The sequence below is a fragment of the Micrasema longulum genome, unplaced genomic scaffold (genome assembly GCF_059751315.1).
Source record: "Micrasema longulum isolate JH-2025_06_02 unplaced genomic scaffold, ASM5975131v1 h1tg000559l, whole genome shotgun sequence".
In the NCBI taxonomy this organism is placed as follows: Eukaryota; Metazoa; Arthropoda; class Insecta; order Trichoptera; family Brachycentridae; genus Micrasema; species Micrasema longulum.
Genome location: NW_028277755.1, coordinates 141,867 through 159,674, shown reverse-complemented (window position 1 = coordinate 159,674; position 17,808 = coordinate 141,867). Strand labels below are relative to the sequence as shown.

Sequence of the window (17,808 nt, the reverse complement as noted above, 5' to 3'; positions counted from 1 at the left end):
TCAATTTTTCATACATTTTATAGAAAATTCGCCGTACGATTAAATACTCTAAAACTTATTTTATTTTATTTAATCAGAACACAAAAAGATGTACAGGTTAAATTAATATAAATAGAAACTATAAAATAGTGGGCCTCGTGGTGTAATGGTCAGAGCGTTTGTCTACCATGCGGAGGTCTCAGGTTCGATTCTCGACATGGTTGATATGAAACATTGATTTAAAATGTGTTTTTCACACTAGAATATTTCATAGTCCCTGGACTGGTACCTGAAGCGAAAGACTGGTCATCTTACCTTCATGTAACAAAAAATTATCAAGATACACTACGATTGGTGTACCAATGCAGTGCCCTATGCACCATTAGGTGTGAAAAGGGAATGATGATAAAATACATATATATGAAAATAGCCTGCCATCCAAAAACACGTATTCACTTAATTGTTTTAAAATGAAGCGACGATGGTAAACTATATAAAAAATTAAATGATAAATAATTAAAACAAACAAATTGCAGCGTATCTTAATCATTTTTGTTTCATTTTATTTTATTTAATTTATTTCGAATTTAAACAGGTGTACAGGTTAAAAGATTATAAATCTTATTCATATAAATTAAAATAAAATAAATAGAAACTTAAAATCCACTTGTTCTCTAAATCATTTGAATAAATTCTTAGCATGTGGTGACAAAGTACTTTATTTTTCTTAAATTAAAAAGTTAAAATTAAATTTATATCTTTATATAACCACTTTGTAAAGCGCCCTTGAGGTATTATATTACGAAAATGGCGCTGTATAAGTTATCTATAATTATTATTACGGACAAAACAAGGAGATAGTGGGTAGGAAAAAGAAGGACATTGATGAGGATTTTACCACGTGTAAGAAAAGATTTTTCATATTCATTTTAAGTAGAACTGAATTTTCAGATTGTTACTATAAACTATATTAGGGTTAAATCTTTTTTGAGTCGATGTTCTTAGTATTTTGGGTGTTACAATTACAAAATTTTTACGAGGGGCGTTAACACGATAGTCGCAGCGAGCTATTGCCTCGTCAATCTCGTCATTCATGAATGCCATCAAAATTACTCAATGATCACAGCTCGCTTCCAGGTCTGTTTTATTTTTGAAATAGTTAATGAAATTTCATACAGGAATAGGCTTAACGCGTGGCTTAGGAGGGTATGGAATAGAATAGATAATAGAATAGAATGGATAGCAGAATATAGTTCATATATAGCTGCTGTCAATCAAAATATAATTTTGAATCGAAATACAAAACTTTTAGAGGATACTTCTGGACATTACAGTTTACACATAGAGTTGATCTTGGTTTTATTTCTACTGTTATTTATTTATTATTTGTTTAAGACTTCAAGTAAAAAAAAACATATAGACTTTGGCGGATTATTGCAAAAATTAATATCTATATATAAACGTATGTAACAAGAAATTAATATGATCTTGGCCATTAGTTTGGTTTTTGTTGTCCTAAGCAAGTTTTCCAAGGAGTCATTGTTAAAGATACAACTTTCAACAACGCTTTTATTCCAAAATTTGTCTTTTTTATGTTATGGTGATTCGAAAACATCATTTTCTGGTTGAAGAATTGTCATTTTAACAGAATTGGATAAAAAAAATATGTATTATTATAGCCTGTGTACATTTCAAGCAGAATATTTACAGTGTACATATTGTATATCGGCATGGCGCGAGGAAAGAAAGCGTACTGCGTTCTCTAAAATAGTTTATTACGTTTGAAACGCTCGTAAATAAATGATGATAATGAAAGAAGATTATCCGTGGGTTTCTGTCATATTTAAAAAATAACAGACGAGCGCAGAAGCTGACTGCAAAGGGTTGTTTGTATTTATAGTCATGGTCAATGCTCCGGATCGTAGTCGAGTCGAGCGTGCGCGGCGCGGCGTGCGCGTGCGGCGTGCACCGCGTGCACGCTCCTAGCTGGCGGGAACACGCGTCGCTCGGTTTACAAGTTTCGTGGAAATATAGAAATAGCCGGCGGGGCTTACCGGCGGCGCGGGGGACGCGCGGGCGGGGGCGGCGCTGTTGTCGCTTCCTCATTCACCCACACAGAAATAAGCAATAAGATGGCTGCGCCACTAGCCACACTCACACTGACACTGCACTGCACTGTACTGGGAGATGGGGACGGGAGACGGGAGACTGGTGTGTCGTGTCGTGTCGGTGTCGGTGTACGGGGTACTGCACTTCACTGTCCGCCGGAGCGATCGGGCGGCGTGCGGCCTGCTCGGTGGGCCAGCGCCGTGTGGCGGCCGCGAGCTCCCCGCGCGGCGCCGCCCCCCACCCTCCGCCCTGGCGGTGCGTGCGTTTTTTTCTCATGAATGATTCTTCCAAAAGTAGGTGCAGCGGATTGTCAGAACGGGCGCTACGCCCTCCTCGACTCTTCGTCGCTCTCGGCCGCCCTCCGCCGCCGTCCGCCGCCGCCGCCCTTCCAAACTTCATGCATGCATGTTTCTCAATGGTCTACGTGCGGATGTGTCTACGCTCTTATCGGCTGTGTCTCACCACTCCCTAACTTGTTTAATACAATGGGCTTAGTGGTCAAGACGCTTGATTCACGCACGAAAGGCTCCGGAAGAGTTTTTTTCCAAGGCAAGAGTTTTTTTTGGAAAAATAAAAATAATTGTAATCACGATTATGCGGGTTTGTGTACCAATTACCGGTTTCATCGCGCTAGTGGCATCATCATTTTTAGAATTTTGAGTTAAAGTTAAATAGACTACAATGAGAGACAAAACCAGAAATTAGTCTTAAATCACAAATCTATTATTAAAGTATTTTATTTATTAAATCTAAAAAATAAATATTTTGAGTGATTGCACCGTCTAGATGTTTTAATAAACCAAATGTAATATTGTGTTTTTTGTTATGTTTGAAGTTTTTCAAAATAAATATGAATAATAAAGGCAATGATACTTGACCTGTTTAAACCATGAATATTGCTGTTTTTTTTTTAATGAAAAATTTTACTATTTCAATATTTCACGTCTATACCGTTAACCTATAGGTCTATCTAAAATTTTAAAATAAAAATAATTACTTTCAGTGATTGAAAAATAAAACGACCTACTTTACAAAAAATAAATTTTCAATTCTGTGATTAGGAAATCAGTTTTTTTTTTATTGAGACATTCGTTGATTGGCAGAATAATTCCAAAACAAAGCGTTTGAAATTCGGCCACGTGTTCCGGTTTCCCGCGCTGCTGTGGGCGTGCCGCCCCCGACCACGTGGGGCGGAGCCGCCCTGCCCTCCCCGCCTGAGCCCCTTCAAGCCCCGTCTCGCATTTCCTCTATCGATCTAAACAAAATCCTCCCGTTCTCCCCCGGATCCCAAATGTCAAAGATGCAAGATCGTCATTAAGGGAATACCACACTAAACCGACTTCTGACGTACTTCGGAAGGTTCATTTGACGTGACCTTTGTTATTTTTGGTCAGAGGTGAATTTGGTGCTGATGATGTGTGGACAACATTACTACTAACGTATCCCTTAAAACGAAGTCAACGACCCGTAAATAAGACTCAGGCGGCTGTCCTTAGAAAAATCTTACTATATATAATAGAAATGTACAAAATTACAGTTTCATGTAAAAATCCAATAAGGTTGTGTAATATATTGGGTGTTGTATCCATGTTTTAATGAACGTACGTCGTGTCCGTTTTTTCCCAAATGAAGAGAACAAGAGAATAGAGAACAAATTAGTCAATACCTGTTAGGACTACTAGACATAATGTGGCATTTCATATAGATATAGATATTGCTGCTATTAATTCAACTATTCTAAGATTGTACAGTCTAGTGAACCAGATCAGTTGTATTGACATTTTTCACATTAGCCAAATGAAGTTTAAACTTGTTATTAAATAAATAGTTTAAGATTCTGACTACTGTATAAGTATTTATGTTAATTTGTAAAAAGGGAAAAAGAAACGTATAAATAAATACACCTCAAATATATATAAACGTATGACTATATATTTGTTTTTAATATATATTTTTTTATATTTAATTTTTTTAAAGGTTTATGATTGTATTTTTCTATTATATTTGATTTTTAAAACGGTTGAAAACCCCTGAGCTTTTAGCAGGAGGCAGTTAGTATTATACCTAGGGCATTCAATATACATTGCAACAATACCAACAAATCAATAATTTATGATTTTTGCTGTTTCAAAAATACCACGTTATCTTTATTTATTTTTTTGCATAAGGATGTTAAGTATAAAAATCGCAACGATATTATAAATTACAATGTATAAAACAACCGTGTAATACGAATATTGTTAGTATATTATTTCATAATTTTGTAATAGAACACTGTTATGTTAAATGTGTTTATGTTTATGTTTATAAAAGGCATTTGTAACGTGTACACTAATAATAAAATAAAGTGTAGGATTTAGGTTGTTGAGAGTTGGAGCTCCTACCCCAGTTAGAGATTGACAGAGAAGACAAGAGGTTGCTGTTTGATGCGTATTTGTTACATGGTGAATAAATAGTAAATTGTGCTGGGCGAGTGTTACGACGAGGATGGGCTGAAGAGACGTTGAAGAGAGGTTGAACTACATGCTTGAACTGAGTGACGTCGTTGAGCAGGACTCACTGACTGAACTGAACTGTTGGGCTGACTGACTGGCGTTGCCACGTCCTGAGGTCTTTTTATGGGAGAAGTTTCTTTGTAGTTCATTTCTTCATGGTAGGGACGATGTGAATTTACTGCCGAACGATGCTCCCGATTTATGAAAAATACTGTCAAGACTTTCGTTAAAATGTTGTATGGGATTTTATAGAAAATAATGACATTGCTTTCTTCGGTCATCACACTATTTCAATGTGCTGGAATATTTACTGTACAGCGCCCTTGAGGTAGTTTAGTCAAAAAATGACAACAATAATAACGTATCCCTAACTCTATGAGGCCAAGAGCTCTGTGTTGAATTGAGATACAGCAAAATGCGTATTCTTAATTAATACTACTAATAAAAAATAATTACATAAACGTAAATTTCAATAAACATCCGGACAACTCGCTGAGTAGTACAATCTATGGAGATATAATGTATGAAATGTATAATGATGTAAAATAATATGAATGCACGTGAGAAGTGACAACCCTGGTATTTTATGAAAAATTTAATAGGGTTTTTCAGAGGCAATAGCTTAGAATATATTTTTTTAAGGACATGAGTTAGACAGCTCGACGTGTGACAGGTGCGGTAGCCGGGGACATTTAATGATAACTCCGATATAAGAGCCGGACTATCAAGGCGTCCACTGAGTATGTCATGTAGGACCCCCATGTCTAATAGTAGACGGCGATCTTCTTAACTAAGCAAGTGGTGCTTTTTGCAGAAAGACATATAATTGAGATCGGATTCCTGCATCTCCAGTTAAGATGTCTAAGAAATGTCCATTGAATTTTCGCGAACTTTTCTTTATGTGTGACATATTGTGGAGACCAAACAGAAGAGGCATACTCGAGCAAACTTCGTTTTGGCTATCATGCTCATTTCTTACTTTTTTTCTATGTCTTCGTCCGTTAAAGGCTCTAGGCAATCAATATCATCTTCAAGAAATTGTCAATCTCACATTCTGAAAAGTCTCGAGTCTGTTTCGAAAAAGCCTTAATGGTAAGTCATCTTCAGGGTTAAAATCATCCCCATCTTGGCCGGAAATGTCATCTGAGACAAATAACAAGAACCACGGAGGCTTCACAGAGGTCTGAAGGTCGTTCGGATTTTTCAAATACTTATTTTAGGTTTCGTCTTTTTTTTAAATCGCCTAAAATTTCGCGGCCTACTGGGATCTGTTATAATACTCAGCGGGACAGAAATGGTTTAAATTATTTTATAAGTATTATAAATATTCATTATCGTGTTTTTATGAATGAATCCAAGAAGGATGTTGTTGTGGATTATTCTTACTAATTGATTACATCATTTCCTGTCACCATTGAAGGATCCTGATTTCCGGAGATCACATCCGAAGTACGCGAAGAACACACATACAGTTGAAGAAGTCGAACTCAGCGTGCATAATGTCAGGATAATGACTCATTATTTGAATAATCCTTAAAAATCACATTGCTCATAAAATATTCATTATTTTATTACTTGAACAATTTATGATTTATACATATACCTACATTTTTTAATGCTCTTTATAGCCACTGACATTATTACATAATATAAAATATTATACATTAAATACAATTCTACTGGTTTTGATAAATTCTTTTTAGGAATAAAACGATAAAATTAGTAAGTTCAGTTGTACGGGAAATAGGATATAAAAATATTTTCTGATATAAAACGTGGTAAAATTAAATAATTTAATTGTACGGCGAAGTTTTTAGAAAATATTTGAAAAAATAATAAAAATGATCTACTTTGAACGACGCCTGACATCACGAGTCCTTGTCAATCGACATGTTTTGTGATAGATTTCCGGTTTCCGGGAAGTAATTTTTTTCAACGTTTTTTTTGTACTCCGTTCTCATTTTGGGACAAAATAATATTTACATAAGAGTATGGTAATAATAATAATATAGGAACAAGTAATAATATGCACATAAAACTGAAATAAGATAGCAAGTTAAGTATATAATAAAAAGAAATTAAAACAAATCAAAATAAAAATTAAACATTTACATATAGTAAGAAAGAAATATTAGAGAAAAAAGAAGAACTGAAAACTAAATTTCAACTTCTACGTACCTCCTCAAGTAGTAATTTTTTTAATGAATAAAGTCATTTTTTGGCGATCTATAGGACTCCGGTAGCCTGTTGTACTCACTACAAGCAAGGTACAGCAGAGAACTTAGACCATACCTTGTCGTGCGTGATCCAGGTACGGTATATTTCGACAGCTACAGGGTTCTCATTTTAAATGTCAGGATATATCACCGATGAGAACTAGTACGTCGCGGGTGGAGTATTTTCATATTTCCAAAACTTTAAAAAAAAAACATAGCGACGAGAATACAAAACATAAAATAAAAATTGGCTTAGTTTAATGGTTTATTAACAAATAAAAAAATGTAAAAAAACACTGAACTTCCTTATTTCAGTGATTTTTTCTAGTTCAGCCATTCGTTTATGAACTACGCTCTTAAATTAATTTATTTTTATTGACTGTTTTGCACACAGTGCTATGTCACACAAAAACATAAACACAGCAGTAATTACGTAGAAAACATAAAATACAATACAATATTCTGGACAATGATGATATTTGAGGTTCAAGCCTCAAATACCACCATTGTTATTTAATTTATTTACAAGAAAAATAATATAATTCTTCACTTCGGAAACAAAAATATAATATTTATGAATATTCCTTAAAAATATGTACCTAAGCTTCCATATCAAAAACCAAGTCATTGTGCCAAGTTAATCTGCTAAAAAGTGTATTTCCCACTCTGTTACTTCTTGCATATGTTCTTTCCTTACTTTTTCAATAAAAAGAATTATAAAATATACTAGGACTTAATCCCAATTTAGGTCTAAAACTTTCCGAAAAATTAACAGTTTTTGTAAACCAGTCGTAATAATAATCTGTCTCTTAATAAAATACTCGTGTGATCTTCCACTACCCAAACCTTATAACAAATATTATAAAAGTTCAAAATATTGTACACAATTTACCATTCCTGAAGATGCCTTCTTAGGCGAAAGCGCTCGTTGGTCAAAATAAAATAAAAGTGAAACTAAACCAAGAAGTTTTATTCATAATTTTATCTAAATCATTCTTTATAATATGTTTTGGTTTCGGCAAAAATCTTGATTCGGTCGATCACTATGAACGGTTCCAACAACAACAACAAACCATCACGCCGTTTTCCCGTAGGGGTAGGCAGGGAGGATAGATCGCCTTATCACTCTATCTTGGCATACAGACCTCGCTCCCTCTACACACATCTTCTCATGCACGCACGCCGATTATTCCTACTTTTGACATGTTCATCTTCAAGAATTTGATGGACTTGATCGCGCCATGTCTTTCTCGGTCTTCCTCGTTTTCTGCATCCATCAACATTCGCATCGTAGATCCTTTTAGCCGTCCTTTCGCTGTCCATTCGCTCTACGTGTCCAAACCAACGCAGCACTCCTTTCTTGATTCTGTCGATAATGCATGTCTCAGCCTTACACACTTCGCGGATCTCGACATTTGCGCACCTATCACACATCGTTTTACCACACATTCGCCTAAGGGATCGCATTTCGACAGCATTCAACCTAATTTCATCATCATTTTTCAAATTCCATACTTCGCTCCCATACATTAGAGTTGGCACTAGAGCTCCGTTGTGAACTGCTAGTTTAGTAGCCTCCTGCGATAAACATTTGTTTGCCAAAGTAGATTTCAGTGCACCGTTCACCCTGTTCCCGGCACTCACCCTCCTTTCAATATCTTTCTCGGTCTTTCCATCCTAGTAAACATACTTCCTAGATACAAAAATTCTTCTACCTGATTCAGAATATCTCCGTTCACACTGATCTCACATTTATTTTTATTTTCATCCCTTTCAAAAACCATCACTTTCGATTTATCAACATTCAAAAGCAAATCGCTTTTCTAGCATACATCGTATATTTTTGTTACCAAGAATTGCAGGTCTTCTTTGCTGCTAGCAAGAAGCACGGCATCATCCGCATACAGAAGACAATTATACCACTCATTGAACGATTTTAAATCGTATATTTTGAAAAAAAATGCTTCATTGTAATATGTATTTTTGTATAAAAATTTCCTGCTTATATGTTACTAACCGAATATTAAAAAAAATAAAATAACAGAGATCTAGAATTGAAACCACATCAAATTCCTCCTTATGTGACAAAAAAATTTATTAAATTAACGTCGAAAATCATAAAATTTGGACTGGATAGTTTTAAAACAAAGACGTGGGGGTTAAATCAAACTCATCATGGTTTCCGGCACAACGTACGACAAACAACGAAATGACGCTGAATGTACTTGCTACTGCCGAGTGCGACACGATGCAAACAACTAGTACACATATTTTTTTCTTTACACAACACATAGTTTACCCCGAAGATCGCTCCTGCAACGATAGCCGAAGCATCGAGTCGCAACTAATTCAATCTAAACGGGATCACCCTAAAAAGATGATACATTTTTAAAATAAATAATTAAATTAATCATAATTAGACACCATAATTCTTTATAAAATATATATTTTTACATTTTATAAACATTTTAATTTACGTTTAAATTTATTTGGACAAAGAGGAAAAACATTTTTGAGAAGAGAATATGGAAGTCTAGGCATTTACAGTCTGCAAGCATTTGGCCATACTCAAACATTGTTGAATTTACTACCTGGTAAAAGAAAGGTATAAAAATTGGAAAATTGTTTTCAAGCGTTGCCTAGTAGTAGGTGATTCGGTTCAGCCGGATGAATCTCACCCACGCGATAAAGGTTTCAGCTCTTTTACTTCACAAAAGTCAACAGATGGAAGAGGTGAGGAAATGTGGATGTTCAAACATGGGCAGAATGGTGAATGTTACACAGTGTGTAAAGTGGTCACTTATACCAGCAAATGAAAGGTCATAAGCCCAGTAAATGCCCAGACTTTCGTACTCCTTACGACCGTATTCCCATCTCAAAAATGTTTTCCCTCTCTGTTGAAATAAATTTAAATACGAATAACTCCCTAGGGAGGAAATCCAGCCAGTCTGCAAGCATTTGGACATACTCAAACATTGCTGATTTAAATTTATGACTAAGCGTCGTCAATATTAAAATGGTATATTTTTAACTACGAAGATCACGTTTTGTCTGGGGTTTAATTTCAACTGATTATTAGCAAGCACGTACTTTCAGAGTATGAAATAAAAAATGTTTTATGTTTATTTAATATTTCCATTATGATCAGCCATTACCATAATGCAAACTGCATTGGAAGCGTGCGCCCAAACCACACCGACACACCTGTCGACCAGTCCATTGTTTGCTAAAAAATATCTCGTAAAACAATAAATCTACAATCATTTGAATCGATGGTTGGTAAAACCCGTCATAATAAATGGGCTTTTTTATTGCGAAATTATTAATATGTAGTTGCCTGCATTTAGAGTTAGAATCGTCTATGTTTTTTTATCCTTTCCGAGACTAAGCGTGGAAAAAATGAGCAAGTTCTTAGGGAGTAAGTACCAGGGGTGCTATTCTGAACCACTCTCGCGGCACGAGAAAACAGTTTTTCTCGTGTATTTACATACAAATACGGCCACGAGAGCGTTAGGAATACCAGCCCAGGAACACTCAAGCTAAAGTCCTATAAATACAACTTGAAAAAAAATGTGATTGTCATGGTAGTGTTTATAAAACTGTCTCATAATATTTCGAGTTTTCTGCGAAGTTCGTAATTTTTTTCATAAAATACTGTCGCGAGAGGATGCTATGTGACGTCGCGCTCCTCTCGTTGCAACACGTTGAATAACACAGATCTTAAGGCACGCAACCTGTTAGCATGGAGATACTGCAGGGAGTTGGAAGGGGGAATGAATGTAAAATCTAACGCACGAAATCCGGATTTTTGTGATTATTGCTAGAAATAAGGGACCAACAAGAAGTACACGTGCAATCTGACCGACGCATCAAAGGTTACTAAAATACCCTATCTAACAGCAACTTAAGAACTTTTTAAACAAACTGAACAATTAAATGTAACTGAACTCTTTAAACTAACTAGAATCCTTAAAGTTTATTCATAATTTAGCCACTGATGTAATTGTAGACGAAGAATTAAAACTTGAATAAAACTGTAGTAAACGTGAACACAATACGAGAATATCAGAAAAATATCATATTCAACCTTCTAAAACGAGAAAAGGACAATCGAGACTAATACATTACGGACAGAAATTGTACAATAAACTACCAGACAAAACTAAATAATCGATGCCGACAACCTTTAAAAAAGATGTTTAAAATATTATTATTAACAGTAGAATGTTAATTTTCAAAGTAAAAATATTTCAACAATGTTTGAGTATGTCGAAATGCTTGCAGACCATGGGCAGAATGGTGAATGTTGCACAGTGTGTAAAGTGGCCACTTAAACCAGCCAATGACAGGTCATAAGCCCTGTAAATGCCTAGACTTCCATGTTCCCTTCTAAATAATGTTTTCCCTCTCTGTTGCAATAAAATTGAAATAAAAATATTTTGTTAAATGTATGTAACCTGTAAGGGTTTATCAATGAAAAATTTCATAAAAAAACTGAAGAGCGATGATTTGTAAGGCTTAAAATTTGTACGGGAGAAAAGCAAAGCCAAATGTGAATTGTTATTGATATAGTTTTGGCAGAAAAATAACTTAATAATGTTGATACATTTCTAGCTTTATAGGGTAGGATTAAGCAGAAATTAAATCAATATGACTATTCATAAAAAAGTTATTGAAAAGAATACGATCCTGTGGGACTCTAGGCACCCTTCTTAGGCCCAGATGTGTTATTCTAGATCCATGGCATGTAGGTAGTTTTTGTCCTTATATTTGTATTTATGATCCCACGAGAATATGTTATATTTAACAAATTTATTGTGTACTTATACATAGTACGTACTTATATGTGCAAAGGATAAATAATATTGGTCCGAACCGTCACTCAAAGCTAGATCAAGAATATATTACTATTACCTTCATAGCTCTTGAAGTCTTTAACTATTTTTCGATCGTCATAAAGAATTTCACAAGTGCAAACGTTTAATAAAAAAATTCAATTGGCTGCTGCACATCGCTAGGAACGTGGTGGTTGAATTTTCCAAAGATAATGGGAATTTGTATATTATAGTGTATTATGCAAACCAATAAAACATTCAGTTCAATAATCACTTTATCTTTAATTGCTTTCCTTTTTTATTTTCTGTTTATGTACTATGTAGTTATGTTTTATTTTATTGCTAAGCATCTTAGGAGTGTCAATGAAACGGACAATAGGGAAATATCACGTTTTTTTTAAAAAAAACATTTTTAAAGTAATAACGGTTTATGAAATACTGTCCAGTAAAAAAAAACAGATTTAAAAAAAAATACTTTTAAATTTGTCGCAAAAAGTCATTCCGTTGGCCACGCCCCTAAACGTCACGATTCATGTTTATTTGATCCTGCCATTGAATTTTGCATTGAAAAATTTAACGAATCTTGACTTCACAACAACCAAGGCCAAACACGTCGCGTTTTTCTACGAACGTATTTTTATTGAATTTATTTTTTACATTTATGTATGAAAACATTTCTCCACAATATCCATATTGATTTTGAAAATACAATTAATTATTCTAAATCCATTTTCTATATTTTTATCGGTATTCGTAGTATGTGATATTTCCCTATTGCGGTTACTCGATTCCTGTCTGAACTTTAATATTTGTATTGCTTGCCTAAAAAATGAATGTACTTAGCTTTCTGTAAAGCAGTCAGTCCACAATTTTGAAAAATTAGATATTCGTGTTATCGGGTGCCGTGAGCTCAATTCTGTTCTGCTAAAAACAGCCAGGCCGCTTTCATACAAAAACTGTAATAATCACCTTCTGAAAAAACTACTGACCACAAAAACAGCATTTCTCAATTTGCAGAAAACGCACACAGCACTAGGAAAATCTTACATTATGAACGCTGATGGGAAAATAAATGCCTCCAGAAATCTGGTTCATAAATACACAAGTATTTTAATTTTATAAATTCATCAATTTAAAAATGCACGTAATAAATAAACATATTTTAATACAGAAAATGGATGAAACGTTTTCACGAAATTGGCATTTTTAATATATTTGTATTTTTGTTTTTGGCACGCCTAAAATGTCGTTTTGTAATATTAGTTTAATATGCATTTAGTGGATATACTATAAAGATTATTAACTTAATTTTTTTTCTAAAATTTGTTGAAAATTAATTGATTATACGATATTTTTAAAAAATTCATATTTATTGATATGTGATTTCGTTACTTTATTGATAACTTTAATTTATACTTTATTAGTGGACCCCATAGGCCATAGACGTTGTCCTGCCTGAACGTTGGCTTGCCTACTATTAGCCTGGAAAAATACTTTCATTAATGAGTAAGTACCTAGGTACTTGTTAATGATTGAATTTCAAAATTCAAAATTAATAATATTTTAATTATGATTTCTTTTTTCAAATGTCAAACTCGGCTCTTCTCACCAACAGGGGTGCACTTTATTCATGAATGCAATTTTCAAAAATAGTATTGAATGTCAGTTAATCTTATTTTAGTTGTGCCAAAAATTCAGTAAAAATAAATGAATGGGAAGAAATTTTAAGGAATGTAAGGAAATAATCTGATTGGAATCCACAAAAAGCGAATGTTGTTTGTAAACATTCAAAAACAAACTTTTTTAAACATAAAAAAACAACATCCTTCCATTTTTTGTTTATGCGTTCTCGTCGACTGCAACCCCGGTAGGTCGATGAAAAAAAAATATATTTCGATAAATTTCTTAAAACACGCGCAGTGCAAAGATCTACATTTCGCTGAAAACCGCACATAAATCGGTTAAGCCGTTCAGAAGGAGTTCAGTGACATTACACGCACAGAAGAATTATATAGGTATATACAAAGATAGGTCATAAGATTGATTAATTATTGTGCGTAAAGTGGCCACTTAAACCAACCAATGGCAGTGATATAAGCCTGGATCATATTCATATTTTCTTCTCTAAAGTGTTTTTCCTCGCTCATGCAATAAATTTCTATGCTTTAAATATTACCAAATTTATAAATTGCGCCATGCGGAGTTCCAATAATCATCGATTAACTTATATTAATCTACAGTAAGTACACGAACCGTATTATCGACAGGATGTTACTATCATATTTAGTATGGAATTGTTTTTAATTGTACATTCATTGAATATTGTTATTATCAAGCGATGGAACGCGTTGGAATTTCATATCCAAACAGGATGTGCGATCGCCACGAGTTTAAGTGTGTTGATTATTTTATTATTAATAATAATTATCAGTCGCCTTGAATTGAGACATACAAATGTTTGTATCTGATTTAGGTCGAGACGTGAGTGGGCGCTTCAAAAACGATGTGTTGGACCATATTTACATTTAATCTTCGGCGGATCTTTGAAATTGTGTAAGGGAAAAATAATAAATTTATAATTTTCATACAAAATATTAAAGAAACACCTTAGTTGAATTACACTAATTTATTTTTATTTTGTCACTTATCGTTTGGTACTTACATATCTTCACATTAGAGGAACTTATTGTCAAATGGAAATTTCTTCTAACCGACCCATAAAATAGTCGGATGTCGGTCACTGGTAAAAAATATGAATAAAAGTCGAATGAAATTATATACGTATTTTTATTTTTATAATAAATAAATTAATATCGATTCTAGTATTCAATGGGAAATAGGAATAAAGAGAGAGGGGAAAAAAGAAGAAATTAAGGCATAGAAAGGAGATGTTTTTAATCTCAAAAGGGGTTTTTACACTTCAATATTTCATAGTCTTGAAGCGTAAAACGAATCACCTTTCTTTCTATGCAACAAAAAAATTATAAAGCTACGCTACCATTGATTTTCCCTCTTTCCAATTGTTCCAAGAAGCTAAACTTTTAGATCTAAGACAAATATATTGTTTCAATGTTTAAAATATATATTTGAACCAAAATTTATTTACAAGTAATTCAAATAGATCAAGTCAAAGAAGGAATCGTGTGTTTGAAATACCACATTGTAAAACGAGGCTCGCACAGAGACATGCATATTTTATAGGCCCAAAAATTCTCAATTCTTTTTATACTGATATTATTTTATTGATTCCAAACTTCAAAAAATTTTCCTTCTTTAAAAAAACATGCACTATCCTGGATTCAAACTAAAGATATGAACTCTTTTTTTCTATGATTTATTTTGTTGCCCTTTAATAATAAGGAATATTTTTGTTTTTTTTTTTTAATATTTTTTATTTCCTTTTTTAATTACTATAAAAAAAAGACCATATTATCTTTTACAGAATATTTTATTTTTCTTTTTTATGCTATACAAAAATATCATAACTGTCCATTATTTTATTTTATAGGAGCAAAAATTCATTAACATTTTTTTGTATACCCACGAACAGGCCATGCCTTTGTATGATTTTTGTTTACTATTTTTCTATTAATATGTATTTCATTGAAATGTAGTTATGATTTAGTTTTTTAATACTCTGTTTTATTATTATGTTTATTGTAAAAAAACAAAAAAATAAAAATAATAAAATAAATAAATAAATAAAAAATAAAAAATGTCCAGAATGCGTAGATTAGTCAATTCTTCACACAACTTGGTATTCTTTGGAATAGATCTCCCGGCTTTTCGTAGATCTCATCGCCACTAAAACAGTGTGGGAAGAAGATGGATTGGCATGGTTTAGCTGAAAGTCTTATATGTTTATCGTATTTATGAAAATATTGTATACCATTATTTTATTGCCCTTGTTTGTCTTTGCTACATAGTTTCATGTTCTTTTTGCTCAATTTCTTGTATCCATGTTTCTTAACGTAACGGTTGTAATTGGCTTAGGCCGTATATTTAATAAATAAATAAATAATATTTCAATGACAACGTTAATGAAAACATGTCCTGGCAGTGGACTGTAAGGGTGGACTCTATTCTATGAAAATATTTTTCTTTTTATTGTAATGTACAGGGTCAAACTAAAGGGGCTAATAAGTTTTTTTTTTATTTACATTTACTTTAACACATTTTTTTTTGTCGGAGGGTCTTAGTTATTTCTATGAATTGCTTATAAAGTGCCATTTTGATATCCATTTTCAAATGGATATCTGAAATTTGATATATCCGTATGATTTATATTTAAAATTTGACTTTACGAATAAAAAACGCGTAAAATAATTTTATTTTAATTAATAAGATTGAATCTTTAATTGTGATTTAAAAATATAACAGTAAATAACGAAAAATAAAAAATAAATATGAGTGTTTTATTAAAATATAATATCATACCGTTAAAGTTCATTTGTTACTGTTTCAGTTTCAATACATATTAACGTATCATATGATGTTTTAAATGGCGTTCCTATCTATAAAACAGGCAAGCTCTTATGCTTGGATGGGGACATACACTGAATTTTCATTAATAATTATCATTAGTTTATATATATTATATCGAGTGGCCTCTATGGTGTAATGTCCAAAGCATTTGACTCACGCACGGAAGGTTTCGAGTTCGATTCCCGATAAGAACACAAAAATTTGTTTTTTTCTCAAGTCTGGGTGTTTTGTGCAGTAATTTACCACTGTTATTGGGCCTCCTGGCCTCTTATGGGGTGGCATCCTTAAAAGCATAATATTAATATTTATATATACTAATTGTATTTTATAAATACCTAGTCTAATTGTTTTTTTTAGTGATCCCATTATTGTATCTTTAACCATTTATGTCTGTATTTCTTCCTTTTTGCTAGGTTATATTTTTTTTGCAAGAACATGCGTAATTTTGCTGGAATTGTTTACTATAACATTTTGGTACTTTAAATCATTTGGAAACTTTAAAGATAGGGTTAAACTTTGCTTTACTGTTTTTTTTTATTTTCTTTTATTTAGGAAACATACAGTACATTTACATAGTGCTATATTTACACAGTTAGACTTAACTCTAAAAAACCAGTGAAGTTTCCATATTGTAAAGTAATTATATGTTAGGTTATTAATGAAATTTTTATTTCTCCGACTTAACTAAATAACCGAATAATCAATATACCTAGTATTTTTTAAAGTAAGTTATTTTTTTAAAAGTATTACTGTAATTTTTTTCCCTTTACTATTTTTAAGTAGTTCACTATGTTACGCTTCACCCCACCTAATAATCCCATAGCGGAGTAATGAGTAAACCGAAAAATTGTAAAATTTTTCCCAATCTTATATATATATCATCACCTTCGTTCCCTTTTCGCACATAATGGTGCATAGGGCACTGGATTGGTAAACCAATCGCAGCATATCTCGATCAATTTTGTTACATAAAGGTAAGGTGATCAGTCTTACGATTCAGGTACCAGTCCAGGAACTATAAAATATTCCAGTGTGAAAACACCCTTTTAAATGAATATTTCATATCAACCATGTCCGGAATCGCACCGAGACCTCTTGCATGGTAGGCAAAGGCGCTGACCATAAACACCATGAGGCTGACAAATATAAATATGCGTTTACTTTTTTTTAAATAATTCTTTTATACGATTATGCGTCGATTGATCAACAGAATATAAAATAAAACATTTAAAAAAAATACTAATTTTTTAAACTGCTTATCAACGTTAAAAGAACTTAACCGTAACCGTAACTTTAAAGAATTTTCACCAATACAACGTAAAAAAAATACATGAATGTTAAGGAAAAAAGAGCAATCAAAATGAAAACGAATTTCAGTATTGTTTTAATACCAATCAACGTTAGTTGAATGAATTTTGTATTTTTTAAAAATCCTTATTTTGTCTAAAAGATATTTAAAAAAATTACCTTTAAATCTCCGCCAAGGTTACACAAAAATACGCAAGGATGTTTTTTTTTATTCCATAAACATCACTGATAAACTTTTTGAAATAATCACTGCACGCACTTCGAAACACAAACAAAAGTTTTTAGAATATTTTTTACAGTGTGAAAAATAAAATTCCTAGCACCACCACCCAACTGACTTAGTTCCGGAAAGATCACTTCCCGCCGACTTCGCGTGATGAA

At 32.9% G+C, this 17,808-nt stretch overlaps 1 protein-coding gene across 2 annotated transcripts in view; it reads right to left on the bottom strand.

The window, feature by feature from the left end:
* Nucleotides 1-17,808, bottom strand: part of sty (sprouty signaling antagonist) — a 153,219-nt gene extending 135,411 nt beyond the window's left edge. Inside the window, exon 1 of one of the 2 annotated variants that reach the window (XM_088228050.1) lies at nucleotides 17,587-17,808. The gene's annotated coding sequence lies outside the window, so the exon portion shown is untranslated. Of the gene's footprint in view, nucleotides 1-2,033; nucleotides 2,685-17,586 lie in introns of those variants that run through there. The other variant, XM_088228048.1, reaches the window with a different exon arrangement.